Source organism: Somniosus microcephalus, chromosome 29 (genome assembly GCF_052327205.1).
Source record: "Somniosus microcephalus isolate GS21.2 chromosome 29, FLI_Smic_1.0, whole genome shotgun sequence".
NCBI classification, from domain to species: domain Eukaryota; kingdom Metazoa; phylum Chordata; class Chondrichthyes; order Squaliformes; family Somniosidae; genus Somniosus; species Somniosus microcephalus.
The window spans coordinates 6031276-6048717 of NC_141015.1; positions in this window are offsets into that span (position 1 = coordinate 6031276).

Here is a 17442-nt window from a genome sequence, read left to right on the forward strand (position 1 = left end):
CTGTGTTCACTCATATCTGGATTGAATGTATTATACTGTTCACAGGCAGAAATAGGTTTGATTTATAGGAATATAGAAATGATGAGCTCACTGCCCCTCTAGCCTCTCTGTCTCTCTCCTCTGAAACTGTGGAACAGAAGAGAGCAACTGGTGTCCGATGCATTCCATTCTCAACACACAGGGACAGCAACCAGAGAGAGACAGAGTGACTGTATCAGTCTTAAAGTTCGTACTCTGAGCCACGCACTCTCTGTTAGAGAGATTTAGGAGCAGGAACGTGTCATAGTTTGTCTGTGTGGATCCTAGCCTGCTTTTAGATTATAGTATTATTCACAGAAATACTGAGACATTCTGTTCACCACACATGGCTTAAATTCGGTTTCAATAGACCGAAAACTGAGAGTTTCAGCATCGATCCAGATATAACAGGCAGGGCTGGGGGATAGTGGGACTAGGGATTGATCCTGTATGCAAGGCACAGAGACAGACATAGAAATATAGAAGATAGGAGCAGGAGTAGGCCATTCGGCCCCTCGAGCCTGCTACGCCATTCAATGCGATCATGGCTGATCATCCAAATTCAGTACCCGGTCCCTGCCTTCTCCCCATACCCCTTGATTCCTTTAGCCTTAAGAAATATATCCAACTCCTTCTTGAGTATATTTAATGAATTGGCCTCTACTGCCTTCTGTGGTAGAGAATTCCATAGGTTCACCACTCTCTGGGTGAAGAAATTCCTCCTCATTCCTGTCCTAAATGACATACCCTTTATCCTTAGACTGTGGCCCCTGGTCCTGGACTCCCTGACCATCGGGAACTTCCTTCCTGCACCTAGTCTCCCCAGTCCTGTCAGAATTTTATAAGTTTCAATGAGATCCCCTCTCATTCTTCTAAACTCCAGCGAGTACAAGCCCAATCGACCCAATCTATCCTCATACGTCATTCCGGCCATCCCAGGTATCAGCCTGGTGAATCTTCGCTGAACTCCTTCCATGGCAAGAACATCCTTCCTCAGATAAGGCGAACAAAACTGCACACAATAATCAAGATGCGGTCTCACCAAGGCCCTGTACAACTGCAGCAAGACATCCTTGTTCCTGTACTCAAAGCCTCTTGCTACGAAGGCCAACATACCATTTGCCTTCTTAACCGCCTGCTGCACCTGCATGCTTACCTTCAGCGACTGGTGCACAAGGACACCCAGGTCTCGTTGCACTTCCCTTTCACCCAATCTATTGCCATTCAGATAATATTCTGCCTTCCTGTTTCTGCCACCAAAGTGGATAACCTCACATTTATCCACGTTATATTGCATCTGCCATGCTTCTGTCCAATCACCCAACCTGTCCAAATAATCCTGGAGTTTCTCAGCATCCTCCTCACAGCACACAGGCCCACCTAGCTTTGTGTCGTCTGCAAATTTGGAGATATTACATCTAGTTCCCTCGTCTGGATCATTAATATATATTGTGAATAGCTGGGGTCCAAGGACTGATCCCTGCGGTACCCCACTAGTCACTGCCTGCCACTCGGAAAAAGACCCATTTATTCCAACTCTTTGCATTCTGTCTGCCAACCAGTTTTCTATCCAAGTCAATACCTTGCCCCCAATCCCATGTGCCTTAACTTTACACGCTAACCTCTTATGCGGGAACTTATCGAAAGCCTTCTGAAAGTCCAAATATACCACATCCACTGGTTCTCCCTTATCTATTTTACCAGTTACATCCTCAAAAAATTCCAGTAGATTAGTCAAGCACGATTTACCTTTTCTAAATCCATGTTGACTTTGTCCAATCCTGTCACTGTTTTCCAAGTGCTCAGCTATTACATCCTTTATAATGGACTCTAGCATTTTCCCCACTACCGATGTCAGGCTTAATTTCCTGTTTTCTCCCTACCACCTTTTTTGAATAGTGGGGTAACATTAGCTACCGTCCAATCCATGGGTGCTGTTGCAGATTCCATCGAATGTTGGAAGATGATCAGCAATGCCTCTACTATTTCTAGGGCCACTTCCTTAAGTACCCCAGGATGTAGATTATCAGGCCCTGGGGATTTATCGGCCTTTAGTCCCATCAATTTCCTTAACAGCATTTCCTTACAAATACTGATTTCTTTCAGTTCCTCCCCTTCATCAGACCCTATGTTCCCCGATATCCCTGGGAGGTTATTTGTGTCCTCTTTTGTGAAGACAGAACCAAAATATGTCTTTAATTGGTCAGCCATTTCTTTGTTCCCCATTATAAATTATCCTGATTCTGACGACAAGGGACCTACATTTGACTTCACCAATCTTTTTCTCTTACATATCTATAAAAGCTTTTACAGTCAGTTTTTATGTTCCCTGCAAGCTTAATCTTATATTCTATTTTCCACTTCTTAGTTAATTACTTTGTCCTCCTTTGTTGAATCCTAAACTGCTCCCAATCCTCTGGTTTACTGCTTTTTCTGGCCAATTTATATGTCCTCTCCTTGGATCTTATGCTATCCCTAATTTCCCTTGTTAGCCATGGGGGAGCAGTCGCACAGACCCAGAAACTTGTCTCCTATCTGTTGGCGACTCACATAGCGGAGACAGGCAGAGACTTATTAAACTCCCCACTCACCAGCAGTTCAGTGTCAGAGCTTGACTGAGCCTGTTCCTCTCCATTGATCCATACCAATCGCTTAAGGGACAGGATTCGAGTCGTTCTCACACTCACCGGCAGCAACTGACGTGTGTCCAGATTCGCGTTCTCCTGTCCTAATATTTCCTTATCTGTCTCGGTGTCAATGTTTCTTTGATAACGCGCCTGTGAAGCTCATTGCGACAAATTATTCCATTAAAGGCGCGATATATATTCAATTTGATATTGTTGTTGCTTTATTTAATTTCAGTGTCAGGAAGATAGGTCTGAGCATGCGTGATAAATAACGCCTGCTCCTCCCCCTCTCCCCGCACAGTGTTTAAAGTGACAGGAAGGACCCATGCAAGCTCCGCTCCCCCAGCTCTGCCAGTGGGGGCCGTTTCCTCTGTGCTCGCCTGATGATCGCTGAACACATCAGGGAGCAGAGATATCATGGGCCAGAGTAAGGGAGCAAACAGCAGCCTCCTCACAGCAGCACATCGCATTGGGACTGTGTCCACAGATGGGCTTTGAGTCGGGGTAAGTTTAGCGGAAACTGTGGGCTCTTTGTAAGAGGCAGATTGGAGCGGGAACTAGTTCTGGAACATGGAGTGAGTGGGGGAAGGGAGAGGCCATTCTCAGGCTGTGTGTGTACAGTGTAAGGTAACATAGAATGTGAATCACCTCGCTCTTTCAAATCATTGCTGCTTTCTTCCCCCAATCAGTAGTGAATGTTTCTGAATCGTTTCCAATCTCACCGTGTTTGTTGTTCTAGGACAGCGAACAGCGGAAACACAGCCTGACTGTGAGGATGTGTCGAGTTTCACAAAGTGCAACCCATTTCAGGCAGCAGGCGAGAAGTGTGAAAGAATACATTTCAAAAATCAGTTTTTTTGTTTCCGTGCGTTGTGTTCTCCAGAAGCGTGTTGCTGGTGATCGAAAGATACATTGTCGCTCCGCCAAATACTTATGGATCCGGGTCTTTTATCTACACAGGCCCTCAACTCGGTTTCAATAGACTGAAAGCAGGTACCAGTGGACATATTCCAGGAAGCGATCGAGAAATTTATATATAGTCCCTTGGGACTGGGAGATATGCCCCTGGACTGTGCCATTCGGATGGTCCCATTCATGGAGCAGAGCTGGGTTTGGGTTGTGTCTGGATGCTGCTAACTTACTATAGAACCGTCCTACACACTTGGTGTGGAGAATCTGAGTGTCGCTGTACTGCAGCCAGGTCAGACAATGAAACTGCTTCTATCGTGACTTCCCCTCTGAAGATACATTACTTCATTATAAACAAACACAATAATATAACTTTAATTTTATATTCTAGAGACACCAGTCCATATCTTATAACTAATATTGTTTTCGTATTATTCTCATAGCAAAATACTTCAATGAGCCAAAATAAGTGTTCCTCCACCTGGAACACAAAGAACAGTGCTGGCAGCTCCTTCTCACACACAGTAAGTACATTATCACTCACAGAGCGCAGAGACACAGAACTGGCCTCAATTCTATTATCACAGGCAGCAGAAGCAGTCAGTCCAACAGTGATCCAAATTCCCAGAGTTACATTATGAATCTCACAGACACTTGCAGCAGTAGTAGAATAAGATGTTGTTTCAAAGTCCAAACATATCGCACTGACAGTCAAATATATTTTCTCTCCCTTACTCCCACACACGAACAGATAGTCACTGATATGGTGTCAATCCACACTGCAGGCTGTACACGGACTATCAAACCTAACAACCAACATACAAGACCAGAGAATCGGAGGTAATGGACTGAACTAAACCTCCTCCTGAGACAGTCATAGATAAAATCAAACTAGCATTGGCCTACACAAGGTGGAGATGGAATGGAATCCAACAATCACACAGCGCAAGGATAGTCCAGTACAAGAGACTGTCAATTATATAATGAATTTTCGACTCACACACATTACCAGTGTAACAGATACATAATCAATCCCACACTCGCAAACAGTAGCAGAAAATTTCAAGATGCAGAATTAATCTCACACTCACAAACAGTACTAGAGACCGAGAGACAGAGAGAATAATATATTGAGAATAATCACAGTCAATTACAGTACCTGAGACTGACATGACGGGTACAGATTAAAATCAACACTGACACACCAGTAACTGAGATGTGAGTATAGGCTTTACTCTGTATTTGTCAGAGACTGACAGATATGGAAAAGCCCACACTCACATCACAGAGAGTGACAGTTAAAACCTAAAACCCAACCAGCATACCAGAAACTGACAGTCACTGAAGCAAACCCATTCTCACATACCAGAAACGGTCAGACAAAGAGCAAGGCCCTAATCACAGTCCAGAGATTGACAGATACATTTTAAAACCCACACTCGCATCCCAGAGCAGACATCTTTAAAGTAAAACACACACTCATATACTGAATAAAATCCTCACTCACATAACAGAAACTGGCAAGTACATACAACATCCCACTGTCACATATCAGAAACAAACAGATACAGGATTAATACCAAACTCACAGATCAGACACTGACAGTTAAAAAGAAAAAAAACACCCTCATATCCCATTGACTGACAGATACAGATTGAAATTCGCACACACCTACTAGAAGCTGAAAGGCACCAAATAAAACCCACATTTGGCTAACAGAAAGAAACAAAACTCACGTCGCAAATACACGCAGATAAAGCTCAAATAGCAGAATCTTACAGACTCAGAATAACCCCTCTCTTCCATAGCAGAAATGAACAGGTTGAAATGAAAACAAATACTCATATATCCGGAACTGACTGGTAAAGAGTAAAATCCAAACTCATATATCAGACAACACAGCTAAAGAATTAAGCTCACATTCACATACCAGATACTAACTGATTCAGAACAAAGCTCTCACTTTCATACCAGAGCATAGAATCATAGAACTGTATGGCACAGAAGGAGGCCTTTCAGCAAAAAAAGAGCTATCTGGCCTAATCAAACTTTCTAGCTCTAGGTCTGTAGCCCTGCAGGTTACAGAACTTCAAGTGCATATCCAAGTACTTTTTAAATGTGATGAGGGTTTCTGCCTCTACTACCTTTTCAGGCAGTTCATACCAGTCCCCCTCAACCCTGTGTGTGAATAACATTCTCCACAAATCACCTCTAAACCTCCTAGCAATTACTTTAAATCTATACCCCTTGCATATTGACCATTCTGTTAAGCAAAACACATCCTTCTTATCCACCCTATCTAGGCCCCTCATCATTTTATACACCTCAATTACGCCGCCTTTCAGCCTCCTCTGTTCGAAAGAAAACAACCCCAGCCTATCCAATCTGTCCTCATAGCTAACATTCCCCAGCCCAGGCACATCCTCGTAAATCTCCTCTGCACCCACTCTAGTGCAATCATATATTTCCTGTAATGTGGTAACCAGAACTGCACCCAGTATTCTAGCTGCGGCCTAACGAGTGTTTCATACAGCTCAACCATAACATCTCCGCTCTTAAATTCTATGCCTCGGCTAATAAAGGCAAGTATCCCGTATGCCTTCTTAACCATCTCATCTACCTGCCCCCCTACCTTCAGGGATCTGTGGACATGCACTCCAAGGTCCCCATGATCCTCTGCACTTCTCAGTGTCCTACCATTGATTGTGTTAGCCCTCCCCAAATGCATTTCCTCACACTTCTCCAGATTGAATTCCATTTGCCACTGTTCTGCCCACCTGACAAGTCCATTGATATCTTCCTGCAATCTACAGCTTCCTTCTTCATTAACAACCACACGGACAATTTCTTAATCATACTTCCCACATTCAAGTCCTAATCATTGATGTGTACCACAAAAAGCAAAGGTCCCAGCAACTAAGCTAAATCTAACAGAATAATGATCACTACAACCAACATGCTCTCCTACTGATACCATTTCCAGCTGCCCAGCTTAATTCCCTAAATCTAGGTGCAGAACTGCCCCCTCTCTTGTTGGGCTTGCACCGTACTTGCTAAAAAAATCCACTAGTATTATTGCCATATCTTTGTATGTCTCAGAGATTTTCCTACATATTTGCTCTTCTATGCCCCTCTGACTGTTTGGGGGTCTATAGTACACTCCGAGCAGTGTGATTGCACCATTTTTTGCTTTTCCGTTCAAACCATATGGCTTTCTTGGATGATCCTTCAAATATATCATCCCTCCTCACAGCTGTAATTATTTCTTTAATCAATAATGTGACCTCCCTTCTTTTTTAAACCCCTCTCTATCTCGTCTGAAAAACCTGTAACCAGTAATGTTGAGCTGCCATTCCTGCACCTCTTTCAGCCATGTCTCAGTAATAGGTATATCATACTCCCACTGCCTAGCCATGCTCTCAGCTCATATGCTTCATTCCCTAGACTCCTTGCATTGAAGTATATATCATTTAGTATTGCCAAACTCCCTTGCTGTCTATTTTCTAGGCTATTCTTCCGCTGCCTTCCAAACTCACTTACTAATTTTCTGCCTTCCATGTCCAGCATTGCTTCTCTACCTTCTGAACCTACTCTCAATTTCCCCTCCCATTGCCAAGCTAGTTTAAACACTTCCCAACAGCACTAGCAAACTGCCCTCACCCCCTGCGAGGAATTTGATCCCGGTCCAGATGAGGTGCAACCCGTCCGGCTTGTACAGGTACTGTTAGATCCATGTGTTAATGGAGACATGGAATGCAGGAGTTGATTTAACAAGTGTTTACTGAACAAAGTCTGGAGGTGAACTAACTACACAAGATGCTATACAGGCTTATATACCCGAGTGGTCACTACTGGTACTAAAATACACAGGGGCTTCAAAAACATTGTTCCTCTTAAAGGTACACACACTACAATTCCTCCCCTTTTAGATAAATAGTACATAACATTTTAAGTAATCATTAAATAACATTTTTTTAAGAACAATAATCTACACATTTGTTGAAGTTAATCAATTACAAATTCAGTCTCTCTGGAGGCTTCCTGACTCGGTCCAGAAAACGCCTCGGTGGTGTAGTTGGTTTCGGTGGTGTAGTAGGTTCTTTTGGCAAGGTCGATTCGGCTTCAATGCCATTGTCGGGTTCATCTGTTTCCAGTATCACCGGATCGTAGGTAGATACTATGGGTATCTCTGCTTCATCACTAGGCGTATAGAGTTGTGGTGTAGGTTGTCCTTTTTCGGATGACTCTATGAGCTGGTCAGCATGGTGCCTTATTATGCTTTCTCCAATGTCCACGGTATACATCAGCGGTCCTAGCCGTGTGCAAATAGTTCCAGGCTGCCATTTCTCGGTACGGTAGTCCTGGGCCATAACTGGTTGACCTATCTGGAAGGTTCTAGTTGGCCTTTCATTCATGCTTTGAAATTGCCGGTTCTCTACGTCCCTTCTGACGTTTGGCTTGACCAAATCCAGCTGGCATCTTAGACTTCTATTGAAAAACATCATGGCGGGGGTTTGGTTGTAACCACATGTGTTGCATTCCTGTACGCAAACAAGAAGTTATCTACCTTATGTTGTAGATTTATGTCTTCATTACCCATGGCCTTTATGGCCTTCTTGAAGGTCTTGACAAACCTTTCAGCTAATCCATTGATGGCGGGATGGTATGGGGCGGACGTGTAGTGCTTAACCCCATTGTTTTTTAAGAACTTCCTGAATTCTTCGGATACAAATTGTGGTCCATTATCAGAACAGATCTGTTCAGGCAGCCCATTCCTGGCGAATATGGTCCTTAATACTGTGATGTTTGTTTCCGTGGTGGTGGAGGACATCTTTATTACCTCCGGCCACTTGGAGTGTGCATCCACCACGATTAAGAACATTGAGTCCATAAATGGACCAGCAAAGTCGATATGTACCCTTTGCCATGGAGATGAGGGCCACTCCCATGGATGTAGAGGGGCTTGTGGTGGGGCGTTTTGGACCTTCTGGCATCCTAGGCAGCTCTTGGTCATTTCTTCGATGTCTGCATCGATACCTGGCCACCACACAAATGCTCTGACTAAGTTCTTCATTTTCACTCCACCCAGATGCCCCTCGTGAAGCTCCTTTAGCACTTTATCCTTGAGTTTGGGTGGAATCACCACTCTGGATCCACACATCAAGGTTCCTCGGCACACTGACAGCTGTTCTCTTCTTTGCGAGAATGCTGGCAACAGTGGTTCGCCATGTGCTGGCCATCCCTTCACCGTTAAATCGTAGACTCGTGAGAGAGTCAGGTCATTTCTCGTTTCCTTTTCAATGGTAGAATTTGTCACCGGTAGACATTCCACTATGGTCGAGTGGAACATCTCCACTAGGTCCACTGTAGGCGCCTCTTCTATCATTGGCAACGGTAGGCGTGATAACCCGTCAGCATTCCCATGCTGTTTTGTTCCTTTGTATTCTATGTCATATTGGTGTGCCCCTAGGAAAAGGGACCACCTCTGTAGCCTTTGCACTGTCATAATGGGAACGCACTTTTTAGGGTTGAATATGGAGATGAGGGGTTGATGGTCAGTCAACAAGGTAAATTTTTGTCCGTGTAGGTAATGGTTGAATTTCTTCACCCCCCACACCAGGCTGAGTGCCTCCCTGTCGATCTGGGCATAGTTACGCTCAGCTGAGTTCAATGAGCGTGACGCAAAAGCTATCGGCCGCTCCGAGCCATCAGGGAATTTATGCGATAATACCGCTCCCATGCCGTAAGGGGATGCATCGCACGCCAGTCTGATTGGCAGTGATGGGTTGTAATGAGCTAACACTTCCCTGGACGTGATCAAGCCTTTGCATTTATGGAAGGCACGTTTACAGTCTTCGCTCCATTTCCAAACTACTCCCGTTTGTAGCAGTGCGTTAAGAGGGTGCAGAACCATTGACAAGTTCGGTAAAAATTTATGATAGTAATTTATTAATCCCAGGAACGACCTTAATTGTGAGACATTTTCAGTCGCGGGGGCTTTTACGACCGCTTCAATTATTTCAGGTGACTTATGCAACCCTTCTTCGTTAATGACATGGCCGCAATATGGTATTTGTTTCTGGAAAAATTCACACTTGGGGCGATTTGCTCATAGGACCCGTTCGCTCAGCCTCGTGAGCACCTGCTCCAAGTTGGCAAGGTGCTCGTTGTCATTTTCTCCTGTTAAAAGGATGTTGTCTAGGTAGCATTGAGTCACCGGAATCCCTTGCAGGACTTGCTCCATAGCTCTTTGCCAGATAGCCGGAGCTGATGCCACTCCGAAAACCAGTCGATTGTACTGGTACAGGCCTTTGTGTGTGTTTATCATGAGATACTTTTTAGGGGCCTCCTCAACCTCCATCTGTAGATATGCCTGTGCTAAGTCAATCTTGGTGAAACGTTTCCCTCCGGATAGTGAGGCGAAAATATCTTCTATCCTCGGAAGAGGATACTGTACCGTGTGAAGAACCGGCTTTACAGTCACCTTGAAGTCCCCACAGATGCGAACTTTTCTCTGTTCTTCAGATTTATCGTTATTCAATGTTTTCTTCATGACCGGGACGATGGGTGTTGCCCACTTGCTCCAATCTACCTTGGATAACACGCCTGCTTTTTCCAAATTCTCCAGCTCTGCCTCGACGGCTGGACGAATTGCGTATGGCACCGGCCTTGCCTTAAAAAACTTGGGAATTGCCGCATCTTCCACTTTTATTGAGGCGGTGGCGCCTTTCAGGGTTCCTAGTTCCTGTTGAAACACTTCTTTGGCGTTAGCCAAGATTTCTTTTAATCGTCCAGGTATGACGTCATCATCATTTTTTTTCTTACTGGTCACCGTCAGTGCCTGAATGGAGTGCCAGTCTAAACGTATCTTTCTGATCAATTCACGTCCCAACAACGGTGGACCACCATCTTACAGAACGTATAAATACAACTTCTGTATTTCCTTGCCGTTGTATACAACAGGCACCCTTATTTTCCCTCTGGGGTATACTTTCTGCCCCGTATATGTTTTGAAGATAATTGATGTGTCTTTCAAATGTATATGCGGAAATAGCCGCTCATAATCCCATCGACTTATGACGGTCAGAGCTGATCCTGTATCTAGCTCCATTTTGACTGGGGACCCCGCTATCGTGAAGGTAACCCAAATGGTCTGGTAATCTTCTTTGGCAATTACATTATGTAATTTGAGACAGCTTAGCCTCTTGTTTCCGGAGTCGCTATCGCTCTTCTGGTCTTCGGAGCTACTGTCCGTCATCATTTTTACCTATCTGTACTTTTCCCTATTGACCTTTTTACTGTCAGCGGATTTTTTTCCAGATCTGCATACACGTGCAATGTGTCCCATCTTTCCGCTTTGCCTGCATGCTTTGCCCTTGAACCAGCAGTCCTTCTGGTCATGGGTGGATCTGCCGCAACGATAACATCTCTCGAAACCCCGTGTCATTTCATGGGTGCCGAAATCCTGTGGCTTTTGCTCTATCTCTGCAGCTCCTCTTGCTGCTGCTTCGTATGATACAGCCACACTGAAAGCCTTGTCCAGTGTCAAATCTTTCTCAGAAAGTAGTCTTTTCTGTGTTCCTTCGCTTAGGAGACCGCAGACGAATTTGTCTCGTAGAGAATCTGCCAGTCCTGCCCCGAATTGGCAGTGCTTTGACAGCTTTCGTAATTCGGTGAGGTAATCAGCGTTACTTTCATTCTTGTGCTGATTCCTCCTGAAGAATTTGAATCGTTCCGCTATCAGCAGCGGTGTTGGGTTTAAGTGCTCCTGTAAGGTATCAACAATCTCCTTAAAATTCTTGTCCATCGGTTTGGCTGGAGTGATCAAGTTTCATAACAGCCCGTATGTCTTTGCGCCCATCAGATTTAGAAGTACCAATGCCTTTTTATCATCCGCTACTTCATTCGCCTTGCAATATACCTCCACTCTTTCCACATATGTGGTCCAATCCTCTATATCACTATCGAAAGCAGTAATATTGCCAGTCTTCGGCATCCTGAAAATCAAAAATGGTGCCTCCCGCGCTTTTCCATCTTCCCCGCCGAGTCAAGATGGCGCCTCCCGTGCTTTCCCGCTGCTGCCAACGCTGTTCTCCGCGGTTCCTGTTGCGACCTGCAGCTTTTCGCGGTATTTCTATTTTTAAAAATTTTTATAGATATCTTTTAAATAGTTTCTCCGTTACTTGGAGAACCATTCCCATCATGGAGCGGACCCTCTGGGACTTTCCCCTCCCTCTGCTCGGTCCGAACGCCGACCTGCTATGCAGCACCGGCCACTTCCTGAGTGTTCCACCCTCTGTCTCTCTTTGCTTCTGCTTTCCGACTCGCTGCCCGGCCCCGCTGCAGAGCCACCCAATCGAGCCCCAGCCCGCCGCAGCCCAGGAAGGATTAGTGCACTACCTGCCACCAGCCCGTTTAGCTGGTGAAACAACCGGTTTTTTTTTTTTCTTGCTTCGACCTTCGCCTGAGGAATCGATCTCCTTGAGGTGCTGCCGAATTGCAGGTAAGTTCATTTCTAACTCGTCGCCACTGTTAGATCCATGTGTTAATGGAGACACGGAATGCAGGATTTGATTTAACAAGTGTTTACTGAACAAAGTCTGGAGGTGAACTAACTACACAAGACGCTATACAGGCTTATATACCCGAGTGGTCACTACTGGTACTACAATACACAGGGGCTTCATAAACATAGTTCCTCTTAAAGGTACATACACTACAGGTACCACCTCCCCCAGATACGTTCCCAATGCCTCAGGACTCTAAAGCCCTCCCTCCAGCACCATCTCTCCAGCCACGCATTCATCTGCCCTATCCTCCTATTTCTGTACTCACTAGAACGTGGCACCGGGGTAATCCGGAAATTTCTACCTTTCATGTCTGCTTTTTAATTTATTTCCTAGCTCCCTAAAATCTGGCTGCAGGACGTCATCACTCTTTCTCCCTATGTCGTTGGTATTGATATGGACCATGACCTCTGGCTATTCACCCTGCCCCCTCAGAATGTCCTGCAGCCACTCAGTGACATCCTTGACCCTGGCACCAGGGAGGCAACATATCATCCTGGAGTCACGTCAGCGGCTGCAGAAACCCCTGTCTGCTCCCCTAACTACAAAATCCCCTATGGCTATTGCTCTTCCACTCTTCTTCCTCAACCCTTGCGCAACTGAACCACCTAAGGTGCCATGGACTTGGCTTTGGCTGCACTCCCAAGATGAATCATCGCCCCCACCAGTATTCAGAGATGAAAAACAGTTAGCGAGCGAGATGCACTCAGGGGATTCCTGCCCTACCTGCCTGGAACACCTCTTCTACATAAGAACATAAGAAATAGCAGCAGGAGTAGACATTTCAGACCGTCGAGCCTGCTCCGCCATTCAATAAGGTCATGGCTGGACTGATCTTGGCCTCAACTCCACTTTCCTGTCCGTACCCCTAACCCTTGATTCCCCAGTTTGTGAAAAATCTGTCTATCTCTGCTTTGAATATATTCAATGACCCAGCCTCCACAGCTCTCTGGGGTAGAGAATTCCAAAGATTCACGACCCTCTGAGAGAAGAAATTCCTCCTCATCTCCGTTTAAATGGGCGACCCCCTTATTCTGAAACTATGCCCCTAGTTCTAGATTCCCCCATGAGAGGAAACATCCTCCTTGCATCGACCCTGTCAAGCCCCCTCAGAATCTTATATGTTTCAATAAGATCACCTCTCATTCTTCTAAACTCCAGATAGTATAGGCCCAACCTGCTCAACCTTTCCTCATAAGACAACCCCTTCAACTCAGGAATCAACCTAGTGAACTTTCTCCGGACTGCCTCCAATGGAAGTATATACTTTCTTAAATAAGGAGACCAAAATTGTAACAGTTTTCCAAGTTTGGTCTCACCAACGCCCTGTACATTTGTAGCAAGACTTCTCAACTTTTATCCTCCATCCCCTTTGCAGCAAAGGCCAATATTCCATTTGACTTCCTAAATATTTCCTGTACCTGCATGCTAACCTTTTATGTTTCATGTACGAGGCCTCCCAGATCACTCTGTACCGCAGCATTCTGTAGTCTCTCTCTATTTGAATAATATTTTGCTTTTATATTCCACCTAGAAAAGTGGATCACCTCACATTTTTCCACATTATACTCCATCTGCCAATTTTTTGCCCATTCACTTACGCTATCTATATCGCTTTGTAGACACTTTGTGTACTCCTCACAACTTGCTTTCCCACCTACCTTTGTATCGTCAGCAAATTTGGCATGTCCTCCATGTCATTAATGTAGGTTGGAAATAATTGAGGCCCCAGCACTGATCCCTGTGGCACCACACTGGTTACAGTTTACCAACCTGAAAATGACACATTTATTCTGACTCTCTGTTTTCTGTTAGTTAACCAATCCTCTATCCAATCTAATATATTACGCGAAACACCGTGAGCACTTATCTTATGCAGTAAACTTTTATGCGGCACCTTATCAAAAGCCTTCTGGAAATCGAAATACACTACATCTATTGGTTCCCCTTTATGCACCCTGCTTGTTACATCCTCAAAGAACTCTAGTAAATTTGTCAAACACGATTTCCCTTTTTAAAACTATGTTGACTCTGCTTGATTGTATTTTGATTTGCTATTACTTCCTTCTGTCTGGCAATCACCCATTCACTCTCTGCCTGCACACTCTTAGGCTGCAAGTTGAGCACCTCCTGAAACGTAATATCCAAGAAATTCTCAGCCTCACGGATATATCCCACACTGACACACTGTCCCAGAGACTGAAAGATAGAGAATCTATCTGACATTCAACAGTGAATTCCACAATGGCATATAGTACCATGTTTGACAGATGCAGTGTCTATCCCACACTCAATGATCAACCACACTGTTCGCACTAGAATAGGGTGAGCGCGTCATAAGAACATAAGAAATAAGAGCAGGAGTAGGCCATACTGCCCCTCAAGTGTGCTCCACCATTCAATAAGATCATGGCTAATCATTGACCTCAACTCCACTTTCACGCCCGATCACCGTATCCCTTGATTCCCCTAGAGTCCAAAAATCTATCGATCTCAGCCCAGGAATCAATCTAGTGAACATTTGTTGCACCGCCTCCAAGGCAAGTATATCCTTCACAGATAAGGAGACAAAAACTGTGCACAGCACTCCAGGTGTGGACTCAACAAGGCCCTGTACAATTGTAGCAAGACATTCTTTACTCTTATACTCCAATGCCCTTGCAATAAAGGCCAACATGCCATTGCCCTTCCTTATTGCTTGCTGTTCCTGCATGCTACCTTTCTGTGTTTCTTGCACGAGGACACTCAAGTCTCTCTGAACACCAATTTCTGGCCTGTGTGTTTACAGTGTAAGTTAACATAGAAAGTAAATCACTTTGCTCTTTCAAATCATTGCTGCTTTCTTTCCCCAAATCAGTACTGGATGTTCCTGATTCATTTCCAAACTCATCATGTCTGTTGTTGTTGGACAGTGAACAGTAGAAGCACAGCCTGGCATTGAGGATGTGGACAGTTTCACAAAATGCATCTATTGCAGGCAGCAAGAGAGAAGTATGAAAGAATACATTTCGAAAATCAGTTATTTACTTTCGATGCGTTGAGTTCTCGAGAACCATGCTGATCCTCCAGAAATACATTGCAGCTCCCTCAGATAATTCAGGATCCGGGCTCTGACATATTCTGTTAACTACACAGGCCCTCAGCTCGGTTTCAGTAGACTGAAAACAATTGTTTTACAGCCCAGGTGCCTGTGGTTATATTCCAGGAAGCCATTTTGAATTTTACAGGTTGTCCCATTGGAATGGGAGGTTAATCCCTGGACTCTGCAATCGGGTGGTCCAATTCATGGTCCAGTGCTGGGTTTGGGTTGTGTCTGGATGCTGATAACTTACTATAGAACAGTCCTACACACCTGGTGTGGAGAATCTGAGTGCCGCTGTACTGCAGTGAGGTCAGAAAATGTCACTGTTTGAATCGCGGTTTACTCTCTCCAGATAATTTACTTTATTATAAACAGACACATTAATTATAACTGTATTTTTATAAACTCCTGGAACCTGTCGTTATCTTATAACTAATATTGTTCTCGTATTATTATTCTCATAGCAAAATACTTCAATGTGCCAGAAACAGTCAGTCGCACAGTGAACGGAATTCCCCCTTTCACGTTATGAATTCCCCTGTCATTTGCAGCAGTCGAATAAGATGTTGTTTCAACGACAAATCATATCGCACTGAGAGGCAGATCCATTTTCATGCCCTTACACACACACGACCGGATAGACAATGACACGGTGTCAATCCACGCTGCTGGCTGTACAGGGATTATCAAACCCAACAACTAATGGACAAGTCTAGAGAATCGGAGGTAATGGACTGAACCACACCTCCTCCTGAGACAGTCACTGATAATCTCAAACTAGCACTGGCCTACACAAGGCGGATTAGGAATGGAATCCAGCAGTCACGCAGAGCAGGTACAGTAGAGTACAAGAGACTGTCAATTACATAATAATTTTAACACTCACACACATACCAGTCTAACAGGTAAATAATCAGTCCCACACTCACAAACATTAGGAGAACTGACAGTTACAGAATAAAGCCCACACTCGCAAAAAAGAGAGAGACAGGTACAAATAAAATCCACAATCACCAGAAACTGACAGGTACAGACAAAACACTACATTCATATACTAGGAATTGAGTTAGAGTAAAATCCACACACACATCCTAGAGACCGATAGCTATAGCGTAAAACTCACACTCACATACTAGGTTGAAAGCTATAGATAAAATCAACACTCATTTAAAAGAGACTGACAGATACAGAGTGAAACTCGCACTCACATCCCAGAGAGTGACAGGTACAGGGGGAAACCAACACGCACAAGCATAGACTGGCAGATACAGGCTAAACTCCACAATCCCATCCCAGAAACTGTCAGCGACTGATTAAAACCCTTAATCATATAACAGGAACTGACAGGGACAGCATAAAACCCCACTCACGTACTAGAAACTGACATTTACAGAGATCAAACCACATTCACATACAAGAGACAGAAAGGTACGGAGTGAAATCCACACTTGCACACCAGAAGCTGACAGATACAGAATAACATCCCAGAGACTGACAGGTACAGAGTAAAGCCCACACTCACACTCCAGACTCTGAACGATGAAGAGGAAAACAAAACTCAGGCACCAGAGAATAACAGATACAGATTAATGCCATTACTCACAAACCAGTGACTTACAGATGCAGTTTAAATTCCACACTCCCATCCCAGAAACTGTCAGGTACTGAATAAAATCCTTACTCTTACAGCAGAAATTGACAGGTACAGCGAAAAACCCACACTCACATGCCAGAGACTGTAAGATACAGAGTGAAACTCACACAGACATACCAGAGACTGTCAGATACAGAATGAAACTCACACTCACTTACGAGGGACTGCCAGATAGAGAGTGGAACTCACACTCACATACCAGAGACTGTCAGTTACAGAGCGAAACTCACTCACATACCAGAGACTGTCTGATACAGAGTGAAACACACACTCACTTACCAGAGACTGTCAGTTATAGAGTGAAACTCACACTCCCATACCAGAGACTGTCTGATATAGAGTGAAACACACACTCACATACCAGAGACTGTCATATACAGAGTGAAATTCACACTCACAGGAAATGCAGGAGCAGAATACATCCAAGATTTGCATAACAGAAACTGAAGATAGTGAAATGTAACACATTCCAGAGACAGAAAGATAAAAAAAATCCACACACGCATCCCAGAAATTGTCAGTAATAAGAAAATAAGGAATAGTAGTAGGAATTCGTTATTGATCCCCTCAAGCTTGCCCTGCCA